This window comes from Schistocerca gregaria, unplaced genomic scaffold (genome assembly GCF_023897955.1).
Source record: "Schistocerca gregaria isolate iqSchGreg1 unplaced genomic scaffold, iqSchGreg1.2 ptg000445l, whole genome shotgun sequence".
Classification (NCBI taxonomy): Eukaryota; Metazoa; Arthropoda; class Insecta; order Orthoptera; family Acrididae; genus Schistocerca; species Schistocerca gregaria.
In genome coordinates this window covers 765,123-788,176 of record NW_026061867.1, presented here as the reverse complement: position 1 = coordinate 788,176, position 23,054 = coordinate 765,123, and the positions used below count along the sequence as shown (strand labels likewise).

Sequence of the window (23,054 nt, the reverse complement as noted above, 5' to 3'; positions counted from 1 at the left end):
ACTTGCACTCACACCTGGTGGACGGCAGTGTGACGAGGCGATGAGCTGTGGCTTCTGGGTGCCACTGTAGCGCTGCAGCCAATAATACTGCACATTGCCGGCGACCCACGTGTTTAGTAGTGACGCAACTGCTAGAATGCAGCTGAACGCCCATCTTTTGAGAGCTACAAAATTTCCGCAGTCGGCAGGACTCGAACCTACGCTCCCAGAGGGAATCTGATTTCAAGTCAGACGCCTTAACCACTCGGCCACGACTGCCGGTAGCAGTAGCGTCTTCCGACACGTGAAAGTGCACCTTTAGAAGCAATCCAATGGCAGAAAGCGGCGTGGCCTCACTCTTTTCTGTAGTGTTTCCATTGCCAGCACATTAGCCGTTACGAAAGTGTATTAATTTTCTCCTAGACATGGCGTTGAACCCAACACCCTTTGGTTGAAAATCAAACGCTCTACCGACTGAGCTATCGTACAGCTGTGTGGCATGCGAGTGATTCGCATGACGTAATTACTGGCTTATGGCTCCAATGGCGACTTCACCGACTTCCCACTGACGCACCGCTGACGCTAGTTTTCTGTCGTCTTAAGTGGTCGACATACTTGCAAGTAGCTGCGAGATCTTAAGAAAAGAAACGCTGCACCATTGCTTTTTCCGCACTCGAATGACCGAATTGCGATTCTTAAAAAAGAGAGAAATGAATGTTGGCTCTGTCCAACGCTTCCAAGCACGTCTGTGTACTCACGAACTCGGCGTCGACGCGAGAAAATGACGGGAGCGCACTCGTGGGCCTGCGACGGCTTTCTGCAGTCCCAGCGTCAGTGAGAGGAGAACCGGTAGCCACAGTAAGCAGCAGCCGTCGCGACACTCAGTATTGTTAAACGGAAATTTTCGTCTTGTTGAAGATGGCGCCATCGGTTTGCAACCGCGTTCACGTGTGTGAAAATATTTGCTCCTCTTTACGCAAAATCGCACGCAGCCGGTAGGATTCGAACCTACGCTCCCAGAGGGAATCTAATTTCGAATCAGACGCCTTAACCACTCGGCCACGACTGCCCGTAGGTCGAGGTTCTCCGACACATGCAACTTCTGCGGTTTAAAGCTATGTGGCATCAGAAAACGGCGTAGCTGCATTCTTTTCCGTAGTGTTTCCACCGCTACCAGAGGAATCGCTACCAAAGTATTAAAATTTCCGCCCGAACAGGGACTTGAACCCTGGACCCTTAGGTTAAAAGCCTAATGCTCTACCGACTGAGCTATCCGGGCTCACACGACAGTAGAGAACATCCCACGATGCACAGCTGTACATTGACTCATGTCCTTCACAGCTGTGCTATCGCTGCATGGAGCTGTTACTAATTAAACGTCGCCTGAATGCTGTCTACAAACGTGTCGCGCTAAGCTCGTAGCAGACTATCGAAGAATGCTGACACACGATGCAAAAACAAACCGCAGCAGTCGTTAGGTCTCATACGTTGGAGTAGAGGATTTACGTGTTTTGTCGACACTCACTGAGTAATTGGAAATTTCACAAGCATTTCGAATGCAATGCTTCCCACGTTTTCGCTCATTTCACGGTTCCGTTGGAGACGTTCTTCACCTCCTGACACAAAAAAAGGAACGCAGTCGGTAGGACTTTTCGTATTTTCTTACTTCTCAGGGAGTTGCCTACTGTGTTCCTCTTACGGCAAGCACTAGACAACCTGAACAGTTACAGGATAGAGTCATTTTTGTTATCGGCTGTACCTACATCATCACAGACTCGGAGCAATTCCATTGGCATCAGCTTCAAAACATACGCTTGCCGAAACCCGGGATCGAACCAGGGACCTTTAGATCTTCAGTCTAACGCTCTCCCAACTGAGCTATTTCGGCTCACACCTAAGTCCGCAGATTTGCGCGTCTTCGTTAACCTCTGAATCGCCGCCAATTTCACAGTCATCTTCGTCTGATAAGACATAGGGACGCTGAAAGGCGAGCAGCAGATGCAGTGAAGTACCACACACATTTCTTCTGATTCCATCATCGTAAGAAGCAAACATGTCGACTCGATTCATGTAATATTGACTTCGCTTTCTCTAGAAAACCTATGCTATATCGATGCCACGTGCAACTCGTGTGCAGAGAACGAGACACAAGAAGGAGTGAGCCTCTCTACCATGTGAGAGGCAGTATCTAGCAGATACACACGCTAAAACATTTGACTTGCGTTAGCTCATAAATTGCTACACGTAACTGTCTGCAAGCTAAAATGGACACATCTGCACTGCCCAGAGAGGCGACACTTGCACTCACACCTGGTGGACGGCAGTGTGACGAGGCGATGAGCTGTGGCTTCTGGGTGCCACTGTAGCGCTGCAGCCAATAATACTGCACATTGCCGGCGACCCACGTGTTTAGTAGTGACGCAACTGCTAGAATGCAGCTGAACGCCCATCTTTTGAGAGCTACAAAATTTCCGCAGTCGGCAGGACTCGAACCTACGCTCCCAGAGGGAATCTGATTTCAAGTCAGACGCCTTAACCACTCGGCCACGACTGCCGGTAGCAGTAGCGTCTTCCGACACGTGAAAGTGCACCTTTAGAAGCAATCCAATGGCAGAAAGCGGCGTGGCCTCACTCTTTTCTGTAGTGTTTCCATTGCCAGCACATTAGCCGTTACGAAAGTGTATTAATTTTTTCCTAGACATGGCGTTGAACCCAACACCCTTTGGTTGAAAATCAAACGCTCTACCGACTGAGCTATCGTACAGCTGTGTGGCATGCGAGTGATTCGCATGACGTAATTACTGGCTTACGGCTCCAATGGCGACTTCACCGACTTCCCACTGACGCACCGCTGACGCTAGTTTTCTGTCGTCTTAAGTGGTCGACATACTTGCAAGTAGCTGCGAGATCTTAAGAAAAGAAACGCTGCACCATTGCTTTTTCCGCACTCGAATGACCGAATTGCGATTCTTAAAAAAGAGAGAAATGAATGTTGGCTCTGTCCAACGCTTCCAAGCACGTCTGTGTACTCACGAACTCGGCGTCGACGCGAGAAAATGACGGGAGCGCACTCGTGGGCCTGCGACGGCTTTCTGCAGTCCCAGCGTCAGTGAGAGGAGAACCGGTAGCCACAGTAAGCAGCAGCCGTCGCGACACTCAGTATTGTTAAACGGAAATTTTCGTCTTGTTGAAGATGGCGCCATCGGTTTGCAACCGCGTTCACGTGTGTGAAAATATTTGCTCCTCTTTACGCAAAATCGCACGCAGCCGGTAGGATTCGAACCTACGCTCCCAGAGGGAATCTAATTTCGAATCAGACGCCTTAACCACTCGGCCACGACTGCCCGTAGGTCGAGGTTCTCCGACACATGCAACTTCTGCGGTTTAAAGCTATGTGGCATCAGAAAACGGCGTAGCTGCATTCTTTTCCGTAGTGTTTCCACCGCTACCAGAGGAATCGCTACCAAAGTATTAAAATTTCCGCCCGAACAGGGACTTGAACCCTGGACCCTTAGGTTAAAAGCCTAATGCTCTACCGACTGAGCTATCCGGGCTCACACGACAGTAGAGAACATCCCACGATGCACAGCTGTACATTGACTCATGTCCTTCACAGCTGTGCTATCGCTGCATGGAGCTGTTACTAATTAAACGTCGCCTGAATGCTGTCTACAAACGTGTCGCGCTAAGCTCGTAGCAGACTATCGAAGAATGCTGACACACGATGCAAAAACAAACCGCAGCAGTCGTTAGGTCTCATACGTTGGAGTAGAGGATTTACGTGTTTTGTCGACACTCACTGAGTAATTGGAAATTTCACAAGCATTTCGAATGCAATGCTTCCCACGTTTTCGCTCATTTCACGGTTCCGTTGGAGACGTTCTTCACCTCCTGACACAAAAAAAGGAACGCAGTCGGTAGGACTTTTCGTATTTTCTTACTTCTCAGGGAGTTGCCTACTGTGTTCCTCTTACGGCAAGCACTAGACAACCTGAACAGTTACAGGATAGAGTCATTTTTGTTATCGGCTGTACCTACATCATCACAGACTCGGAGCAATTCCATTGGCATCAGCTTCAAAACATACGCTTGCCGAAACCCGGGATCGAACCAGGGACCTTTAGATCTTCAGTCTAACGCTCTCCCAACTGAGCTATTTCGGCTCACACCTAAGTCCGCAGATTTGCGCGTCTTCGTTAACCTCTGAATCGCCGCCAATTTCACAGTCATCTTCGTCTGATAAGACATAGGGACGCTGAAAGGCGAGCAGCAGATGCAGTGAAGTACCACACACATTTCTTCTGATTCCATCATCGTAAGAAGCAAACATGTCGACTCGATTCATGTAATATTGACTTCGCTTTCTCTAGAAAACCTATGCTATATCGATGCCACGTGCAACTCGTGTGCAGAGAACGAGACACAAGAAGGAGTGAGCCTCTCTACCATGTGAGAGGCAGTATCTAGCAGATACACACGCTAAAACATTTGACTTGCGTTAGCTCATAAATTGCTACACGTAACTGTCTGCAAGCTAAAATGGACACATCTGCACTGCCCAGAGAGGCGACACTTGCACTCACACCTGGTGGACGGCAGTGTGACGAGGCGATGAGCTGTGGCTTCTGGGTGCCACTGTAGCGCTGCAGCCAATAATACTGCACATTGCCGGCGACCCACGTGTTTAGTAGTGACGCAACTGCTAGAATGCAGCTGAACGCCCATCTTTTGAGAGCTACAAAATTTCCGCAGTCGGCAGGACTCGAACCTACGCTCCCAGAGGGAATCTGATTTCAAGTCAGACGCCTTAACCACTCGGCCACGACTGCCGGTAGCAGTAGCGTCTTCCGACACGTGAAAGTGCACCTTTAGAAGCAATCCAATGGCAGAAAGCGGCGTGGCCTCACTCTTTTCTGTAGTGTTTCCATTGCCAGCACATTAGCCGTTACGAAAGTGTATTAATTTTTTCCTAGACATGGCGTTGAACCCAACACCCTTTGGTTGAAAATCAAACGCTCTACCGACTGAGCTATCGTACAGCTGTGTGGCATGCGAGTGATTCGCATGACGTAATTACTGGCTTATGGCTCCAATGGCGACTTCACCGACTTCCCACTGACGCACCGCTGACGCTAGTTTTCTGTCGTCTTAAGTGGTCGACATACTTGCAAGTAGCTGCGAGATCTTAAGAAAAGAAACGCTGCACCATTGCTTTTTCCGCACTCGAATGACCGAATTGCGATTCTTAAAAAAGAGAGAAATGAATGTTGGCTCTGTCCAACGCTTCCAAGCACGTCTGTGTACTCACGAACTCGGCGTCGACGCGAGAAAATGACGGGAGCGCACTCGTGGGCCTGCGACGGCTTTCTGCAGTCCCAGCGTCAGTGAGAGGAGAACCGGTAGCCACAGTAAGCAGCAGCCGTCGCGACACTCAGTATTGTTAAACGGAAATTTTCGTCTTGTTGAAGATGGCGCCATCGGTTTGCAACCGCGTTCACGTGTGTGAAAATATTTGCTCCTCTTTACGCAAAATCGCACGCAGCCGGTAGGATTCGAACCTACGCTCCCAGAGGGAATCTAATTTCGAATCAGACGCCTTAACCACTCGGCCACGACTGCCCGTAGGTCGAGGTTCTCCGACACATGCAACTTCTACGGTTTAAAGCTATGTGGCATCAGAAAACGGCGTAGCTGCATTCTTTTCCGTAGTGTTTCCACCGCTACCAGAGGAATCGCTACCAAAGTATTAAAATTTCCGCCCGAACAGGGACTTGAACCCTGGACCCTTAGGTTAAAAGCCTAATGCTCTACCGACTGAGCTATCCGGGCTCACACGACAGTAGAGAACATCCCACGATGCACAGCTGTACATTGACTCATGTCCTTCACAGCTGTGCTATCGCTGCATGGAGCTGTTACTAATTAAACGTCGCCTGAATGCTGTCTACAAACGTGTCGCGCTAAGCTCGTAGCAGACTATCGAAGAATGCTGACACACGATGCAAAAACAAACCGCAGCAGTCGTTAGGTCTCATACGTTGGAGTAGAGGATTTACGTGTTTTGTCGACACTCACTGAGTAATTGGAAATTTCACAAGCATTTCGAATGCAATGCTTCCCACGTTTTCGCTCATTTCACGGTTCCGTTGGAGACGTTCTTCACCTCCTGACACAAAAAAAGGAACGCAGTCGGTAGGACTTTTCGTATTTTCTTACTTCTCAGGGAGTTGCCTACTGTGTTCCTCTTACGGCAAGCACTAGACAACCTGAACAGTTACAGGATAGAGTCATTTTTGTTATCGGCTGTACCTACATCATCACAGACTCGGAGCAATTCCATTGGCATCAGCTTCAAAACATACGCTTGCCGAAACCCGGGATCGAACCAGGGACCTTTAGATCTTCAGTCTAACGCTCTCCCAACTGAGCTATTTCGGCTCACACCTAAGTCCGCAGATTTGCGCGTCTTCGTTAACCTCTGAATCGCCGCCAATTTCACAGTCATCTTCGTCTGATAAGACATAGGGACGCTGAAAGGCGAGCAGCAGATGCAGTGAAGTACCACACACATTTCTTCTGATTCCATCATCGTAAGAAGCAAACATGTCGACTCGATTCATGTAATATTGACTTCGCTTTCTCTAGAAAACCTATGCTATATCGATGCCACGTGCAACTCGTGTGCAGAGAACGAGACACAAGAAGGAGTGAGCCTCTCTACCATGTGAGAGGCAGTATCTAGCAGATACACACGCTAAAACATTTGACTTGCGTTAGCTCATAAATTGCTACACGTAACTGTCTGCAAGCTAAAATGGACACATCTGCACTGCCCAGAGAGGCGACACTTGCACTCACACCTGGTGGACGGCAGTGTGACGAGGCGATGAGCTGTGGCTTCTGGGTGCCACTGTAGCGCTGCAGCCAATAATACTGCACATTGCCGGCGACCCACGTGTTTAGTAGTGACGCAACTGCTAGAATGCAGCTGAACGCCCATCTTTTGAGAGCTACAAAATTTCCGCAGTCGGCAGGACTCGAACCTACGCTCCCAGAGGGAATCTGATTTCAAGTCAGACGCCTTAACCACTCGGCCACGACTGCCGGTAGCAGTAGCGTCTTCCGACACGTGAAAGTGCACCTTTAGAAGCAATCCAATGGCAGAAAGCGGCGTGGCCTCACTCTTTTCTGTAGTGTTTCCATTGCCAGCACATTAGCCGTTACGAAAGTGTATTAATTTTTTCCTAGACATGGCGTTGAACCCAACACCCTTTGGTTGAAAATCAAACGCTCTACCGACTGAGCTATCGTACAGCTGTGTGGCATGCGAGTGATTCGCATGACGTAATTACTGGCTTATGGCTCCAATGGCGACTTCACCGACTTACCGCTGACGCTAGTTTTCTGTCGTCTTAAGTGGTCGACATACTTGCAAGTAGCTGCGAGATCTTAAGAAAAGAAACGCTGCACCATTGCTTTTTCCGCACTCGAATGACCGAATTGCGATTCTTAAAAAAGAGAGAAATGAATGTTGGCTCTGTCCAACGCTTCCAAGCACGTCTGTGTACTCACGAACTCGGCGTCGACGCGAGAAAATGACGGGAGCGCACTCGTGGGCCTGCGACGGCTTTCTGCAGTCCCAGCGTCAGTGAGAGGAGAACCGGTAGCCACAGTAAGCAGCAGCCGTCGCGACACTCAGTATTGTTAAACGGAAATTTTCGTCTTGTTGAAGATGGCGCCATCGGTTTGCAACCGCGTTCACGTGTGTGAAAATATTTGCTCCTCTTTACGCAAAATCGCACGCAGCCGGTAGGATTCGAACCTACGCTCCCAGAGGGAATCTAATTTCGAATCAGACGCCTTAACCACTCGGCCACGACTGCCCGTAGGTCGAGGTTCTCCGACACATGCAACTTCTACGGTTTAAAGCTATGTGGCATCAGAAAACGGCGTAGCTGCATTCTTTTCCGTAGTGTTTCCACCGCTACCAGAGGAATCGCTACCAAAGTATTAAAATTTCCGCCCGAACAGGGACTTGAACCCTGGACCCTTAGGTTAAAAGCCTAATGCTCTACCGACTGAGCTATCCGGGCTCACACGACAGTAGAGAACATCCCACGATGCACAGCTGTACATTGACTCATGTCCTTCACAGCTGTGCTATCGCTGCATGGAGCTGTTACTAATTAAACGTCGCCTGAATGCTGTCTACAAACGTGTCGCGCTAAGCTCGTAGCAGACTATCGAAGAATGCTGACACACGATGCAAAAACAAACCGCAGCAGTCGTTAGGTCTCATACGTTGGAGTAGAGGATTTACGTGTTTTGTCGACACTCACTGAGTAATTGGAAATTTCACAAGCATTTCGAATGCAATGCTTCCCACGTTTTCGCTCATTTCACGGTTCCGTTGGAGACGTTCTTCACCTCCTGACACAAAAAAAGGAACGCAGTCGGTAGGACTTTTCGTATTTTCTTACTTCTCAGGGAGTTGCCTACTGTGTTCCTCTTACGGCAAGCACTAGACAACCTGAACAGTTACAGGATAGAGTCATTTTTGTTATCGGCTGTACCTACATCATCACAGACTCGGAGCAATTCCATTGGCATCAGCTTCAAAACATACGCTTGCCGAAACCCGGGATCGAACCAGGGACCTTTAGATCTTCAGTCTAACGCTCTCCCAACTGAGCTATTTCGGCTCACACCTAAGTCCGCAGATTTGCGCGTCTTCGTTAACCTCTGAATCGCCGCCAATTTCACAGTCATCTTCGTCTGATAAGACATAGGGACGCTGAAAGGCGAGCAGCAGATGCAGTGAAGTACCACACACATTTCTTCTGATTCCATCATCGTAAGAAGCAAACATGTCGACTCGATTCATGTAATATTGACTTCGCTTTCTCTAGAAAACCTATGCTATATCGATGCCACGTGCAACTCGTGTGCAGAGAACGAGACACAAGAAGGAGTGAGCCTCTCTACCATGTGAGAGGCAGTATCTAGCAGATACACACGCTAAAACATTTGACTTGCGTTAGCTCATAAATTGCTACACGTAACTGTCTGCAAGCTAAAATGGACACATCTGCACTGCCCAGAGAGGCGACACTTGCACTCTTACCTGGTGGACGGCAGTGTGACGAGGCGATGAGCTGTGGCTTCTGGGTGCGACTGTAGCGCTGCAGCCAATAATACTGCACATTGCCGGCGACCCACGTGTTTAGTAGTGACGCAACTGCTAGAATGCAGCTGAACGCCCATCTTTTGAGAGCTACAAAATTTCCGCAGTCGGCAGGACTCGAACCTACGCTCCCAGAGGGAATCTGATTTCAAGTCAGACGCCTTAACCACTCGGCCACGACTGCCGGTAGCAGTAGCGTCTTCCGACACGTGAAAGTGCACCTTTAGAAGCAATCCAATGGCAGAAAGCGGCGTGGCCTCACTCTTTTCTGTAGTGTTTCCATTGCCAGCACATTAGCCGTTACGAAAGTGTATTAATTTTTTCCTAGACATGGCGTTGAACCCAACACCCTTTGGTTGAAAATCAAACGCTCTACCGACTGAGCTATCGTACAGCTGTGTGGCATGCGAGTGATTCGCATGACGTAATTACTGGCTTATGGCTCCAATGGCGACTTCACCGACTTACCGCTGACGCTAGTTTTCTGTCGTCTTAAGTGGTCGACATACTTGCAAGTAGCTGCGAGATCTTAAGAAAAGAAACGCTGCACCATTGCTTTTTCCGCACTCGAATGACCGAATTGCGATTCTTAAAAAAGAGAGAAATGAATGTTGGCTCTGTCCAACGCTTCCAAGCACGTCTGTGTACTCACGAACTCGGCGTCGACGCGAGAAAATGACGGGAGCGCACTCGTGGGCCTGCGACGGCTTTCTGCAGTCCCAGCGTCAGTGAGAGGAGAACCGGTAGCCACAGTAAGCAGCAGCCGTCGCGACACTCAGTATTGTTAAACGGAAATTTTCGTCTTGTTGAAGATGGCGCCATCGGTTTGCAACCGCGTTCACGTGTGTGAAAATATTTGCTCCTCTTTACGCAAAATCGCACGCAGCCGGTAGGATTCGAACCTACGCTCCCAGAGGGAATCTAATTTCGAATCAGACGCCTTAACCACTCGGCCACGACTGCCCGTAGGTCGAGGTTCTCCGACACATGCAACTTCTACGGTTTAAAGCTATGTGGCATCAGAAAACGGCGTAGCTGCATTCTTTTCCGTAGTGTTTCCACCGCTACCAGAGGAATCGCTACCAAAGTATTAAAATTTCCGCCCGAACAGGGACTTGAACCCTGGACCCTTAGGTTAAAAGCCTAATGCTCTACCGACTGAGCTATCCGGGCTCACACGACAGTAGAGAACATCCCACGATGCACAGCTGTACATTGACTCATGTCCTTCACAGCTGTGCTATCGCTGCATGGAGCTGTTACTAATTAAACGTCGCCTGAATGCTGTCTACAAACGTGTCGCGCTAAGCTCGTAGCAGACTATCGAAGAATGCTGACACACGATGCAAAAACAAACCGCAGCAGTCGTTAGGTCTCATACGTTGGAGTAGAGGATTTACGTGTTTTGTCGACACTCACTGAGTAATTGGAAATTTCACAAGCATTTCGAATGCAATGCTTCCCACGTTTTCGCTCATTTCACGGTTCCGTTGGAGACGTTCTTCACCTCCTGACACAAAAAAAGGAACGCAGTCGGTAGGACTTTTCGTATTTTCTTACTTCTCAGGGAGTTGCCTACTGTGTTCCTCTTACGGCAAGCACTAGACAACCTGAACAGTTACAGGATAGAGTCATTTTTGTTATCGGCTGTACCTACATCATCACAGACTCGGAGCAATTCCATTGGCATCAGCTTCAAAACATACGCTTGCCGAAACCCGGGATCGAACCAGGGACCTTTAGATCTTCAGTCTAACGCTCTCCCAACTGAGCTATTTCGGCTCACACCTAAGTCCGCAGATTTGCGCGTCTTCGTTAACCTCTGAATCGCCGCCAATTTCACAGTCATCTTCGTCTGATAAGACATAGGGACGCTGAAAGGCGAGCAGCAGATGCAGTGAAGTACCACACACATTTCTTCTGATTCCATCATCGTAAGAAGCAAACATGTCGACTCGATTCATGTAATATTGACTTCGCTTTCTCTAGAAAACCTATGCTATATCGATGCCACGTGCAACTCGTGTGCAGAGAACGAGACACAAGAAGGAGTGAGCCTCTCTACCATGTGAGAGGCAGTATCTAGCAGATACACACGCTAAAACATTTGACTTGCGTTAGCTCATAAATTGCTACACGTAACTGTCTGCAAGCTAAAATGGACACATCTGCACTGCCCAGAGAGGCGACACTTGCACTCTTACCTGGTGGACGGCAGTGTGACGAGGCGATGAGCTGTGGCTTCTGGGTGCGACTGTAGCGCTGCAGCCAATAATACTGCACATTGCCGGCGACCCACGTGTTTAGTAGTGACGCAACTGCTAGAATGCAGCTGAACGCCCATCTTTTGAGAGCTACAAAATTTCCGCAGTCGGCAGGACTCGAACCTACGCTCCCAGAGGGAATCTGATTTCAAGTCAGACGCCTTAACCACTCGGCCACGACTGCCGGTAGCAGTAGCGTCTTCCGACACGTGAAAGTGCACCTTTAGAAGCAATCCAATGGCAGAAAGCGGCGTGGCCTCACTCTTTTCTGTAGTGTTTCCATTGCCAGCACATTAGCCGTTACGAAAGTGTATTAATTTTTTCCTAGACATGGCGTTGAACCCAACACCCTTTGGTTGAAAATCAAACGCTCTACCGACTGAGCTATCGTACAGCTGTGTGGCATGCGAGTGATTCGCATGACGTAATTACTGGCTTATGGCTCCAATGGCGACTTCACCGACTTACCGCTGACGCTAGTTTTCTGTCGTCTTAAGTGGTCGACATACTTGCAAGTAGCTGCGAGATCTTAAGAAAAGAAACGCTGCACCATTGCTTTTTCCGCACTCGAATGACCGAATTGCGATTCTTAAAAAAGAGAGAAATGAATGTTGGCTCTGTCCAACGCTTCCAAGCACGTCTGTGTACTCACGAACTCGGCGTCGACGCGAGAAAATGACGGGAGCGCACTCGTGGGCCTGCGACGGCTTTCTGCAGTCCCAGCGTCAGTGAGAGGAGAACCGGTAGCCACAGTAAGCAGCAGCCGTCGCGACACTCAGTATTGTTAAACGGAAATTTTCGTCTTGTTGAAGATGGCGCCATCGGTTTGCAACCGCGTTCACGTGTGTGAAAATATTTGCTCCTCTTTACGCAAAATCGCACGCAGCCGGTAGGATTCGAACCTACGCTCCCAGAGGGAATCTGATTTCGAGTCAGACGCCTTAACCACTCGGCCACGACTGCCCGTAGGTCGAGGTTCTCCGACACATGCAACTTCTACGGTTTAAAGCTATGTGGCATCAGAAAACGGCGTAGCTGCATTCTTTTCCGTAGTGTTTCCACCGCTACCAGAGGAATCGCTACCAAAGTATTAAAATTTCCGCCCGAACAGGGACTTGAACCCTGGACCCTTAGGTTAAAAACCTAATGCTCTACCGACTGAGCTATCCGGGCTCACACGACAGTAGAGAACATCCCACGATGCACAGCTGTACATTGACTCATGTCCTTCACAGCTGTGCTATCGCTGCATGGAGCTGTTACTAATTAAACGTCGCCTGAATGCTGTCTACAAACGTGTCGCGCTAAGCTCGTAGCAGACTATCGAAGAATGCTGACACACGATGCAAAAACAAACCGCAGCAGTCGTTAGGTCTCATACGTTGGAGTAGAGGATTTACGTGTTTTGTCGACACTCACTGAGTAATTGGAAATTTCACAAGCATTTCGAATGCAATGCTTCCCACGTTTTCGCTCATTTCACGGTTCCGTTGGAGACGTTCTTCACCTCCTGACACAAAAAAAGGAACGCAGTCGGTAGGACTTTTCGTATTTTCTTACTTCTCAGGGAGTTGCCTACTGTGTTCCTCTTACGGCAAGCACTAGACAACCTGAACAGTTACAGGATAGAGTCATTTTTGTTATCGGCTGTACCTACATCATCACAGACTCGGAGCAATTCCATTGGCATCAGCTTCAAAACATACGCTTGCCGAAACCCGGGATCGAACCAGGGACCTTTAGATCTTCAGTCTAACGCTCTCCCAACTGAGCTATTTCGGCTCACACCTAAGTCCGCAGATTTGCGCGTTTTCGTTAACCTCTGAATCGCCGCCAATTTCACAGTCATCTTCGTCTGATAAGACATAGGGACGCTGAAAGGCGAGCAGCAGATGCAGTGAAGTACCACACACATTTCTTCTGATTCCATCATCGTAAGAAGCAAACATGTCGACTCGATTCATGTAATATTGACTTCGCTTTCTCTAGAAAACCTTTGCTATATCGATGCCACGTGCAACTCGTGTGCAGAGAACGAGACACAAGAAGGAGTGAGCCTCTCTACCATGTGAGAGGCAGTATGTAGCAGATACACACGCTAAAACATTTGACTTGCGTTAGCTCATAAATTGCTACACGTAATTGTCTGCAAGTTAAAATGGACACATCTGCACTGCCCAGAGAGGCGACACTTGCACTCACACCTGGTGGACGGCAGTGTGACGAGGCGATGAGCTGTGGCTTCTGGGTGCGACTGTAGCGCTGCAGCCAATAATACTGCACATTGCCGGCGACCCACGTGTTTAGTAGTGACGCAACTGCTAGAATGCAGCTGAACGCCCATCTTTTGAGAGCTACAAAATTTCCGCAGTCGGCAGGACTCGAACCTACGCTCCCAGAGGGAATCTGATTTCAAGCCAGACGCCTTAACCACTCGGCCACGACTGCCGGTAGCAGTAGCGTCTTACGACACGTGAAAGTGCACCTTTAGAAGCAATCCAATGGCAGAAAGCGGCGTGGCCTCACTCTTTTCTGTAGTGTTTCCATTGCCAGCACATTAGCCGTTACGAAAGTGTATTAATTTTCTCCTAGACATGGCGTTGAACCCAACACCCTTTGGTTGAAAATCAAACGCTCTACCGACTGAGCTATCGTACAGCTGTGTGGCATGCGAGTGATTCGCATGACGTAATTACTGGCTTATGGCTCCAATGGCGACTTCACCGACTTCCCGCTGACGCTAGTTTTCTGTCTTAAGTGGTCGACATACTTGCAAGTAGCTGCGAGATCTTAAGAAAAGAAACGCTGCACCATTGCTTTTTCCGCACTCGAATGACCGAATTGCGATTCTTAAAAAAGAGAGAAATGAATGTTGGCTCTGTCCAACGCTTCCAAGCACGTCTGTGTACTCACGAACTCGGCGTCGACGCGAGAAAATGACGGGAGCGCACTCGTGGGCCTGCGACGGCTTTCTGCAGTCCCAGCGTCAGTGAGAGGAGAACCGGTAGCCACAGTAAGCAGCAGCCGTCGCGACACTCAGTATTGTTAAACGGAAATTTTCGTCTTGTTGAAGATGGCGCCATCGGTTTGCAACCGCGTTCACGTGTGTGAAAATATTTGCTCCTCTTTACGCAAAATCGCACGCAGCCGGTAGGATTCGAACCTACGCTCCCAGAGGGAATCTGATTTCGAGTCAGACGCCTTAACCACTTTTTTTTTTTGTTTTTTTACCGGTGTATTTTTATTTTATTTTATTTTGTTTTATTTTTTTTTTTTTTTTTTTTTTTTTTTTTTTGGACTGTCGGATTCCGTTGGACACATGAATAATTTTAAAACAAAATCATCTTCTTCTCAGATTGTATGTGGTCCTCTTCCACAGAAAATGAAGAAAGAAAAGGAATTTAGTTCGGAATTCGTGGACGGTATTCTTTCCTCCGCCGGTTCAACACTCTGCTGGTTTGTCAACTAAAGTCCAATTCTACTTAAAAGGAAAATCTTCTGCTTCTTACCGAGCGTGAGTCTCCCCGGTTGAGGAGAGAATTTGTCGTGCGCATCACACGAATGAAATATAAATTCACATAAAGTAATCAAATAAAATCTCGACAGTCCGGAATGGAAAAAACAAAAAACTCTTCTACAATCATGAACGTTTCACATACAACAGGCCATATCGTTTAAAATTTCTCATGAAGCCTCGTGAACTAAATTAACGTTCTCAATATTAAAAGAACATTCCTCTCTTGCAAATAAAACCTGATAGGCCCTAGTTGTTTTGATGGCACAATCCATCAACCATAACTCAAACAAAGCAAGTAAAGGTGAAAAATAAGTAAAAAGTGGAACGCGGGAACTCAGTAAGTGTCACTTCAAGGTGTTGTCCGCAGGTGTATTTCATATCCGTAATTCAAGGCAGCCTTCAAAAAATTACCAAACAGTTCGCGAAATTTAACGCAGTCTTTCAGTTTCACATACTGGGTCCACAAATAGTCGAGGTATATCAAAGGATCAGTGACAGCCATATCTATAAGGGCATAAATCGTATGCCCTAAGATCCAGACAGTGGCATTGTTCTTCGTCCGCGGGAAGGCTTTGAAGTTAGGCACTACCACACGACGAACAGACACGAGGTGAGGTGGTGTTCTATTAATGTGAGCTACCATTCGTTGACACAGCCGCCATATCGTCGACACCGATGCACATTCAATTCGATGTTCCCGTGTGTCCACATCTCCACATCTTCCGCAGTTGGCAGAGGGGAGGAGATGAATGTCAGCAAGTCGCTGGTTCGTCGCTAAGGTGTTGTTGACGATTTTGAACCATAGCGCACTCACGTCCGATGGTAACACCGGGTTGTTGATGTTGGCCCACACCTTCACCCATTCCACTGTGGGGTTCCGGAGCACTAGTTTATGAAGCGGTGGTTGTCCAGTCAGGGCAACGTAGAGGCCGCGGGCGGTCCTGTGCCTGTCGGTAGCCGTTGACAGAGCGTAGCTTCTCGCTAAAAAGTACTCCCGTATGTAGGACATCTTGTACGGGATGGCCGCAAGAGAAAGGGGGGCGACTTCAGAGTGTGGGCGGTAGAGCTCCAGAAGTGCCGCGGTGGTTCCTGTCGGGATGTCGGACTGCAGGGTGGCTGTCCGGTGGACGAGCAGCGCGTCGCACTTGCGTGGAACGTCGGTGAAACCGAGGCCGCCCAGTTGCCTGTCGATGGCACAGGTCGAAGCCTTGACTTTAAAAATTTCATGCCGCCACAGGAGCCAGTAGACCGCCTGCGAGATCGCCCTCCCTATCTGCTTCGGAACACTAAGCAATTGGGCGATGTACCACGCATTTGAAAAGATGAAAGTGTTAATAACCGCCACACGTTGATGTAAGTTGAGTCGGCGAGCTGAGTGGCTACGACATCGGGCCTTCACAGTACCAAGAATTCGCCTCCAGTTTAAAACTTGCATTTTTTGTGGGCACGCTACTATGTCGAGTCCTAGAATTTTGTGGGTGTGCACAACGCGGAACCAGTCCTGTTGAGCATACAGTCCCCGCTGACCCAGCGGTACTAACACTGTTTTCCGCGTATTTAGAACGGCGCCAGATGCACGTTCGTATAACAGCAAAACATCGCGCACTCTGTCCAAGTCGTGTGTCCGCCCGATGAAAAGTCCCACGTCGTCAGCATAGGCAGCACATTTGAGAGAGACCTGACAGACCTGGACACCTTCAATGATGCGACCGACTGCGCGCAAAAACGGGTCGAGCGCAATGACGAATAGGAGCATTGCTAAAGGACAGCCCTGCCTGACCGACCTTGTGATAGGGATGGGCATAGACTGCCAACCATTGATTACAATCGTTGAAGTCGCCGACGTTAACAGATTCCTTAAAGCGGTGAGAAAGTGGCCGCCGAAGCCCAGTTTTGTCATTACGGAGAAGAGATAATCGTGTCCGATACGGTCAAATGCATTGGCAAAGTCGATGGAGAGAATTCCAGCGGACAGGCCGTTTATGGACGCGTACGCGACCACGTCTCGATATGAAGCCACCGCATGAAAGATGCTGCGACGTTTCACACCACACGACTGGAACGGACTGATGACCTTGTCCATGACCACATTGAGTTTCGTTGCAAGGCACCGCGCCGCCAGTTTATAATCTGCATTTAAAAGTGTGATAGGGCGTAGCGCCTCAACACGGCATGCTGTCGGTGTCTTTGGAATCAAAATAATACGCCCTTCAACGAACTTTGAAGGGACCGCAGCACCACGAACAATTTCATTTATCATGGTCGTCAATGTCTCACCGAAGATATCCCAATAAGCCAGGTAAAATTCTACTGGAAGACCATCTGGACCTGGAGACTTCCCCCGACGACACGAGCGCAACACATCTTTCACATCGTCCAGTGACATCATCTCATCCAGAGACTGTCTGTCAAAGTCGGAGATGACAGTATCCAATTCATCTAACAGAAACGAAAGTGCTACATCGTCGACAGCAATCCGTCCGAACAATCTCTTAAAATGGTCGGAGACGTGGGGAACGATCTCATGCTTCGCCGTGAGACGAGCACCAGTGTCCGTGATGAGAGCGGTAATGACTTTCCTCCGCGCCGACCGTTTCTCGCGTGCCAAGTGGTAAAGCGTTGGCACCTCTTCAAGTGTTGCACACAGCGGTCGGCTCCGGATCAGAAGTCCTTTCGCCTTTTGGAGTTGAAGATTGAGTATCTTATTTTTAATCCTACGTAAACGTGCGCGTAAGTTTTGACCGGGCGCCACGGGTGCATCCAGCGCATCTTGTAGGCACTGCTGATAAAAGGCAATGGTGCGCCTCTCCCAAAACGACACCTCCCTTGCATACCGCATCGCAACATTTCGCAACTGCGGTTTGGCTAAGTCGACCCACCATTGTAAGACTGAGGCATAACTTCCCCGTTTTTCAGAACAAAGCTGCCACATATTTTGAATCTCGCAACGTAAAGCGGCGGCAGACAGATGACGGGTATTGAGTTTCCAAACATGGCAAGGTGGCGCCTGCCTATTGGCCTGTAGGTGCATGTCACACACAACTCCGCAGTGATCACTAAATGCGACGGGATGTACCGCTACTCTCTGAAGACAGGGTTGAAGTGGCCGCGACACATAAATTCGATCAAGTCTGCTGGCACCGTTCTGGTAAAAATGTGTGTACTGCGTTGCGACAGGATGAAAATGACGCCAAACATCGATCAAGTCATTGATCACAATTAGTTGCGAAAGTTCCGGGCACATGCTAGCCGTTGGAAATTGATCGGCTGCGGCAGTAACACAGTTAAAGTCACCGCCGACTATTACATTGCGGGACGACGCAAAGAACGGAACCACATCTTGGTTAAAAAACACAGATCGAGCACGTTTGTGGTCGGTGCCACTCGGCGCGTATACATTAATAAAGGTGACATCCTGGATCGTACATGTAAGGAGGCGGCCATTCGGTAAAGATTGAACGTCAGTTGGTTGCAGTCCATTTTTATAAAGGACGGCGGTGCCACAAGTACCGTCAACATTTATGTTATAGATGACATCATAACCAGGAACGTTATCGAATCGCTTTACTGTAACTTCTTGGAGCAATGCAATGTCATAGCCTCCCAAAGTTAAAAAATCAATAAAACATGCAATCTTGTGCGCAGCTTGTATGCAATTGACATTTAGTGATAAAACTGAGAAAATCTTTAGATGTTGACGAGCGGCGGCCATTTAAAACACAGACACTCAAATATTAGCAAGAAATATGTGAAACGAAAGCTGCAGATGTTGCGTCTTAAGCCTGCCAATAAAATTGTCAAGAAGCGCTGCAATGCATCACGTAACACGTGGACAATACAGGGTAGAAAATATCCTTCATTGTGCAGGAACGGCAGAACAGAAATTCTCATGTGAAGTGGGCACGAACTGCAGCGCGTCCGCCTAAAAGCCGCTAATGAGATCCAGGGTCGTCCTCCTCCTGCTTCCACCAGGGCGTCTCCGCTGGTCGGTCGGTCTGTTGGGCGCGACCGCCAGCGGTGTCTGTGGACGTGGCCCCATTCGCTTGTGTTGTCGCTGTACCGGCGGCCGACGTCACCGCGTGCCTGCACGTGCGCTGGGGGACCTGCTCGCTACTTTGCTCGCTTTTGCGCTTCGCAGCATGCGCACCCTGTTCGCGTGCCGTATTCAGTAGAACCTTGAGCTTTGCTGTTTGTTCCCTTATACGCTCCTGGCGCGCAGTGCTTTCAGAGGAAGGGGGGCACGATGTCGGAACCTCACTCTCACTGCCACTCTCTGATACAGGGGTGCACGGCACATCATCAGACTGCTGACTCCTAGTACCCTTATTTTTATTTTTCTTCGTACGCCCTTTCCTCGGTGCGAGGGGAACCTCTTCAGGCTGAGGAGGCGGGGGTAAGGTGATGTCCATCGCTTCCGGAATAGTAACTGGTGAATGCTCCGAAACATCTGGGATCTCCGTAGTAACTGCATCCGACGCTACAACAGCCGAGGACAAAATGGGAGCGTCCTCCATCCGGTCCTGTGGTGCCTCGACAGTAACAGTCACCTCACTTGGCACGTCCTCAGCACGAATGGGGTCGGCGTGTCGGGGATGTGGTACAGTGCCCGCTACGATTTCACTCAGTAGTGGCACAAAGTGGCCGCCGGTAGCCGCAGCGTCACTACGTGGGAGCTGCACGGGTCGTCGACGGGTACAGTCTGCACGTAAATGCTCAGTGGAATGACAAATTGAGCACGTGGGTGGCTGGCCGATATAAGTCACTTGAGCCCTACAGCCCGAAATCACTACATAAGATGGAATGTGTCTCTTTAAATCAATGCGGACACTACGTACGCCACTGTTAACCTGGTACCGGTACGCACTAGACCACTTTTCATTAACAATCGACAACACAACGCCGTACTGAGTTAGAGCACGTGCAATTAAATCGTTACCACATTCAGGAGGCACATTAAATACTCGGACCGTTCTAACGCCATAACCCGAGGGCACAATTTGAACATCACTGACTGTGCCATTGATATGCCGAAATTTACGCACGCCGCCAAATTTCTCAACAAACTTTTCACAGATGTCGCCGGAAAAGAACTTCAAAAATAGCGAATATTGCGCAAAATCCAATTGAAATGTGTCTACTAGATCTTCCGGGATTTTCAAATCTTCAAATATAAATTCGTGAATTTCAAAAGCGGTGGGCCGCAAAGCATTTCTATCGAACACAAACTGTGCAGTGTTTGCCCTAGTAATTGCCGACATGGTACTCACGTTGATTAAACTTGAACACGTGGACCTCGAAACACTCGCTGAGCGCCGCCCCGCGATGTAAAACAAAGCCGCAACCGCTCCGCCGCTCCGCGCGATGTGCGCGGATACGCTGCCCGAATGCGTCTCATCATACGCTTGCCGAAACCCGGGATCGAACCAGGGACCTTTAGATCTTCAGTCTAACGCTCTCCCAACTGAGCTATTTCGGCTCACACCTAAGTCCGCAGATTTGCGCGTCTTCGTTAACCTCTGAATCGCCGCCAATTTCACAGTCATCTTCGTCTGATAAGACATAGGGACGCTGAAAGGCGAGCAGCAGATGCAGTGAAGTACCACACACATTTCTTCTGATTCCATCATCGTAAGAAGCAAACATGTCGACTCGATTCATGTAATATTGACTTCGCTTTCTCTAGAAAACCTTTGCTATATCGATGCCACGTGCAACTCGTGTGCAGAGAACGAGACACAAGAAGGAGTGAGCCTCTCTACCATGTGAGAGGCAGTATGTAGCAGATACACACGCTAAAACATTTGACTTGCGTTAGCTCATAAATTGCTACACGTAATTGTCTGCAAGTTAAAATGGACACATCTGCACTGCCCAGAGAGGCGACACTTGCACTCACACCTGGTGGACGGCAGTGTGACGAGGCGATGAGCTGTGGCTTCTGGGTGCGACTGTAGCGCTGCAGCCAATAATACTGCACATTGCCGGCGACCCACGTGTTTAGTAGTGACGCAACTGCTAGAATGCAGCTGAACGCCCATCTTTTGAGAGCTACAAAACTTCCGCAGTCGGCAGGACTCGAACCTACGCTCCCAGAGGGAATCTGATTTCAAGCCAGACGCCTTAACCACTCGGCCACGACTGCCGGTAGCAGTAGCGTCTTCCGACACGTGAAAGTGCACCTTTAGAAGCAATCCAATGGCAGAAAGCGGCGTGGCCTCACTCTTTTCTGTAGTGTTTCCATTGCCAGCACATTAGCCGTTACGAAAGTGTATTAATTTTCTCCTAGACATGGCGTTGAACCCAACACCCTTTGGTTGAAAATCAAACGCTCTACCGACTGAGCTATCGTACAGCTGTGTGGCATGCGAGTGATTCGCATGACGTAATTACTGGCTTATGGCTCCAATGGCGACTTCACCGACTTCCCACTGACGCACCGCTGACGCTAGTTTTCTGTCGTCTTAAGTGGTCGACATACTTGCAAGTAGCTGCGAGATCTTAAGAAAAGAAACGCTGCACCATTGCTTTTTCCGCACTCGAATGACCGAATTGCGATTCTTAAAAAAGAGAGAAATGAATGTTGGCTCTGTCCAACGCTTCCAAGCACGTCTGTGTACTCACGAACTCGGCGTCGACGCGAGAAAATGACGGGAGCGCACTCGTGGGCCTGCGACGGCTTTCTGCAGTCCCAGCGTCAGTGAGAGGAGAACCGGTAGCCACAGTAAGCAGCAGCCGTCGCGACACTCAGTATTGTTAAACGGAAATTTTCGTCTTGTTGAAGATGGTGCCATCGGTTTGCAACCGCGTTCACGTGTGTGAAAATATTTGCTCCTCTTTACGCAAAATCGCACGCAGCCGGTAGGATTCGAACCTACGCTCCCAGAGGGAATCTGATTTCGAGTCAGACGCCTTAACCACTCGGCCACGACTGCCCGTAGGTCGAGGTTCTCCGACACATGCAACTTCTACGGTTTAAAGCTATGTGGCATCAGAAAACGGCGTAGCTGCATTCTTTTCCGTAGTGTTTCCACCGCTACCAGAGGAATCGCTACCAAAGTATTAAAATTTCCGCCCGAACAGGGACTTGAACCCTGGACCCTTAGGTTAAAAGCCTAATGCTCTACCGACTTTTTTTTTTTTTTTTTTTTTTTTTTTTTTTTTTTTTATATAATAGCCTCCTTCCTCCCCTACAGCCCGTCCTTCCACTCGCCATTTGTGCCTTCTTCGGCTAGCTTCTGTGCTATGTTTGGTCCATATGAGATAGGTGAGTGACGAAGTAAATGTATACAAGTAAATAAAATCCCTTCTTTTGGGGTTATGGAAATCAAATAGTTCTGTTACATTCTTCCATCGTTGTGTGGGAGCGATTTTTATAGGAGAGCCAGGCTTACTTCAGCCTGATGGCTTCTCATGTGTGTGTCAGCAACCTATTAGTGCTGTGACACGAGGGCGAAGGATAAACGAAATAGCCACCTTGTTGGCGTAAAATGAATGAGAAGCTTAATAGATAATTTCATAAAGGAAAAAAAAAAAGGAATCCTGAGGTTGAACAACATGTCGTTTGATCGTTCTTCAGCTCTGTCGGTGAGACAATGTTCGGTTCAAAAAATTTGCGTAGTTGTCTTTGTATTTCATTTGTCGTTCGAGCTTTTGATGTTCTGTCATCAGGTACATCCAATAATCTGCTTCACTTTTCGTCATAGCCGTTGAGATGTAATGGACTGTCAGTCCTTTGAGCCAGTTGGCTGACCTTCTTTTAGTGTTAGGATATGGCACGTCATCAGGCAGAAGGACGTGTGTCGGTGAAATAGTGTTAGGTGACGTACGTAGCACATGTGCTAGTTTTTGCCTGAAGAGATTCCACACGTCTTTCACATCTTCACAGAGGAAGCGATGTTCTGCATTGTCGACGACATTGCAGCTGGAACAGTTTGGTGTGTGTGCCAGACGTATCGCGTGCAGTTTGGAGTTGGTTGGGATTTTTCTATTGACTGCGAGGTACCACGTCGATCGCACATTGGATGGTAGATGGGGGTCAGATATGTTGTCCCATATGTTTTTCCAATTATAATGTCGAAACTTGTTTTCTATTCGATTGCGCAATTTTCCT

General features: G+C 48.7%; 28 non-coding genes across 28 annotated transcripts; all 28 read right to left on the bottom strand.

The window, feature by feature from the left end:
* Positions 1-176: 176 nt before the first annotated feature.
* Trnas-uga (transfer RNA serine (anticodon UGA)) lies at positions 177-258 on the bottom strand. Its single transcript has one exon. It is a non-coding gene; the product is annotated as a tRNA-Ser (tRNA).
* A 708-nt stretch (positions 259-966) lies between these two features.
* On the bottom strand, positions 967-1,048 carry Trnas-cga (transfer RNA serine (anticodon CGA)). Its single transcript has one exon. It is a non-coding gene; the product is annotated as a tRNA-Ser (tRNA).
* A 137-nt stretch (positions 1,049-1,185) lies between these two features.
* Trnak-uuu (transfer RNA lysine (anticodon UUU)) lies at positions 1,186-1,258 on the bottom strand. Its single transcript has one exon. It is a non-coding gene; the product is annotated as a tRNA-Lys (tRNA).
* A 536-nt stretch (positions 1,259-1,794) lies between these two features.
* On the bottom strand, positions 1,795-1,867 carry Trnaf-gaa (transfer RNA phenylalanine (anticodon GAA)). Its single transcript has one exon. It is a non-coding gene; the product is annotated as a tRNA-Phe (tRNA).
* A 584-nt stretch (positions 1,868-2,451) lies between these two features.
* Positions 2,452-2,533, bottom strand: Trnas-uga (transfer RNA serine (anticodon UGA)). Its single transcript has one exon. It is a non-coding gene; the product is annotated as a tRNA-Ser (tRNA).
* Positions 2,534-3,241: 708 nt separating this feature from the next.
* Trnas-cga (transfer RNA serine (anticodon CGA)) lies at positions 3,242-3,323 on the bottom strand. The gene has a single exon. It is a non-coding gene; the product is annotated as a tRNA-Ser (tRNA).
* A 137-nt stretch (positions 3,324-3,460) lies between these two features.
* Positions 3,461-3,533, bottom strand: Trnak-uuu (transfer RNA lysine (anticodon UUU)). The gene has a single exon. It is a non-coding gene; the product is annotated as a tRNA-Lys (tRNA).
* A 536-nt stretch (positions 3,534-4,069) lies between these two features.
* On the bottom strand, positions 4,070-4,142 carry Trnaf-gaa (transfer RNA phenylalanine (anticodon GAA)). Its single transcript has one exon. It is a non-coding gene; the product is annotated as a tRNA-Phe (tRNA).
* Positions 4,143-4,726: 584 nt separating this feature from the next.
* Positions 4,727-4,808, bottom strand: Trnas-uga (transfer RNA serine (anticodon UGA)). Its single transcript has one exon. It is a non-coding gene; the product is annotated as a tRNA-Ser (tRNA).
* Positions 4,809-5,516: 708 nt separating this feature from the next.
* Trnas-cga (transfer RNA serine (anticodon CGA)) lies at positions 5,517-5,598 on the bottom strand. The gene has a single exon. It is a non-coding gene; the product is annotated as a tRNA-Ser (tRNA).
* A 137-nt stretch (positions 5,599-5,735) lies between these two features.
* Positions 5,736-5,808, bottom strand: Trnak-uuu (transfer RNA lysine (anticodon UUU)). Its single transcript has one exon. It is a non-coding gene; the product is annotated as a tRNA-Lys (tRNA).
* A 536-nt stretch (positions 5,809-6,344) lies between these two features.
* Positions 6,345-6,417, bottom strand: Trnaf-gaa (transfer RNA phenylalanine (anticodon GAA)). The gene has a single exon. It is a non-coding gene; the product is annotated as a tRNA-Phe (tRNA).
* A 584-nt stretch (positions 6,418-7,001) lies between these two features.
* On the bottom strand, positions 7,002-7,083 carry Trnas-uga (transfer RNA serine (anticodon UGA)). Its single transcript has one exon. It is a non-coding gene; the product is annotated as a tRNA-Ser (tRNA).
* Positions 7,084-7,780: 697 nt separating this feature from the next.
* On the bottom strand, positions 7,781-7,862 carry Trnas-cga (transfer RNA serine (anticodon CGA)). Its single transcript has one exon. It is a non-coding gene; the product is annotated as a tRNA-Ser (tRNA).
* A 137-nt stretch (positions 7,863-7,999) lies between these two features.
* Positions 8,000-8,072, bottom strand: Trnak-uuu (transfer RNA lysine (anticodon UUU)). The gene has a single exon. It is a non-coding gene; the product is annotated as a tRNA-Lys (tRNA).
* Positions 8,073-8,608: 536 nt separating this feature from the next.
* On the bottom strand, positions 8,609-8,681 carry Trnaf-gaa (transfer RNA phenylalanine (anticodon GAA)). Its single transcript has one exon. It is a non-coding gene; the product is annotated as a tRNA-Phe (tRNA).
* A 584-nt stretch (positions 8,682-9,265) lies between these two features.
* On the bottom strand, positions 9,266-9,347 carry Trnas-uga (transfer RNA serine (anticodon UGA)). Its single transcript has one exon. It is a non-coding gene; the product is annotated as a tRNA-Ser (tRNA).
* Positions 9,348-10,044: 697 nt separating this feature from the next.
* On the bottom strand, positions 10,045-10,126 carry Trnas-cga (transfer RNA serine (anticodon CGA)). The gene has a single exon. It is a non-coding gene; the product is annotated as a tRNA-Ser (tRNA).
* Positions 10,127-10,263: 137 nt separating this feature from the next.
* Positions 10,264-10,336, bottom strand: Trnak-uuu (transfer RNA lysine (anticodon UUU)). The gene has a single exon. It is a non-coding gene; the product is annotated as a tRNA-Lys (tRNA).
* A 536-nt stretch (positions 10,337-10,872) lies between these two features.
* Positions 10,873-10,945, bottom strand: Trnaf-gaa (transfer RNA phenylalanine (anticodon GAA)). Its single transcript has one exon. It is a non-coding gene; the product is annotated as a tRNA-Phe (tRNA).
* A 584-nt stretch (positions 10,946-11,529) lies between these two features.
* Trnas-uga (transfer RNA serine (anticodon UGA)) lies at positions 11,530-11,611 on the bottom strand. Its single transcript has one exon. It is a non-coding gene; the product is annotated as a tRNA-Ser (tRNA).
* Positions 11,612-12,308: 697 nt separating this feature from the next.
* On the bottom strand, positions 12,309-12,390 carry Trnas-cga (transfer RNA serine (anticodon CGA)). The gene has a single exon. It is a non-coding gene; the product is annotated as a tRNA-Ser (tRNA).
* Positions 12,391-12,527: 137 nt separating this feature from the next.
* Trnak-uuu (transfer RNA lysine (anticodon UUU)) lies at positions 12,528-12,600 on the bottom strand. Its single transcript has one exon. It is a non-coding gene; the product is annotated as a tRNA-Lys (tRNA).
* A 536-nt stretch (positions 12,601-13,136) lies between these two features.
* On the bottom strand, positions 13,137-13,209 carry Trnaf-gaa (transfer RNA phenylalanine (anticodon GAA)). The gene has a single exon. It is a non-coding gene; the product is annotated as a tRNA-Phe (tRNA).
* A 584-nt stretch (positions 13,210-13,793) lies between these two features.
* Trnas-uga (transfer RNA serine (anticodon UGA)) lies at positions 13,794-13,875 on the bottom strand. Its single transcript has one exon. It is a non-coding gene; the product is annotated as a tRNA-Ser (tRNA).
* Positions 13,876-20,347: 6,472 nt separating this feature from the next.
* On the bottom strand, positions 20,348-20,420 carry Trnaf-gaa (transfer RNA phenylalanine (anticodon GAA)). Its single transcript has one exon. It is a non-coding gene; the product is annotated as a tRNA-Phe (tRNA).
* A 584-nt stretch (positions 20,421-21,004) lies between these two features.
* Trnas-uga (transfer RNA serine (anticodon UGA)) lies at positions 21,005-21,086 on the bottom strand. Its single transcript has one exon. It is a non-coding gene; the product is annotated as a tRNA-Ser (tRNA).
* Positions 21,087-21,794: 708 nt separating this feature from the next.
* Positions 21,795-21,876, bottom strand: Trnas-cga (transfer RNA serine (anticodon CGA)). The gene has a single exon. It is a non-coding gene; the product is annotated as a tRNA-Ser (tRNA).
* Between the last annotated feature and the right edge of the window lie 1,178 nt (positions 21,877-23,054).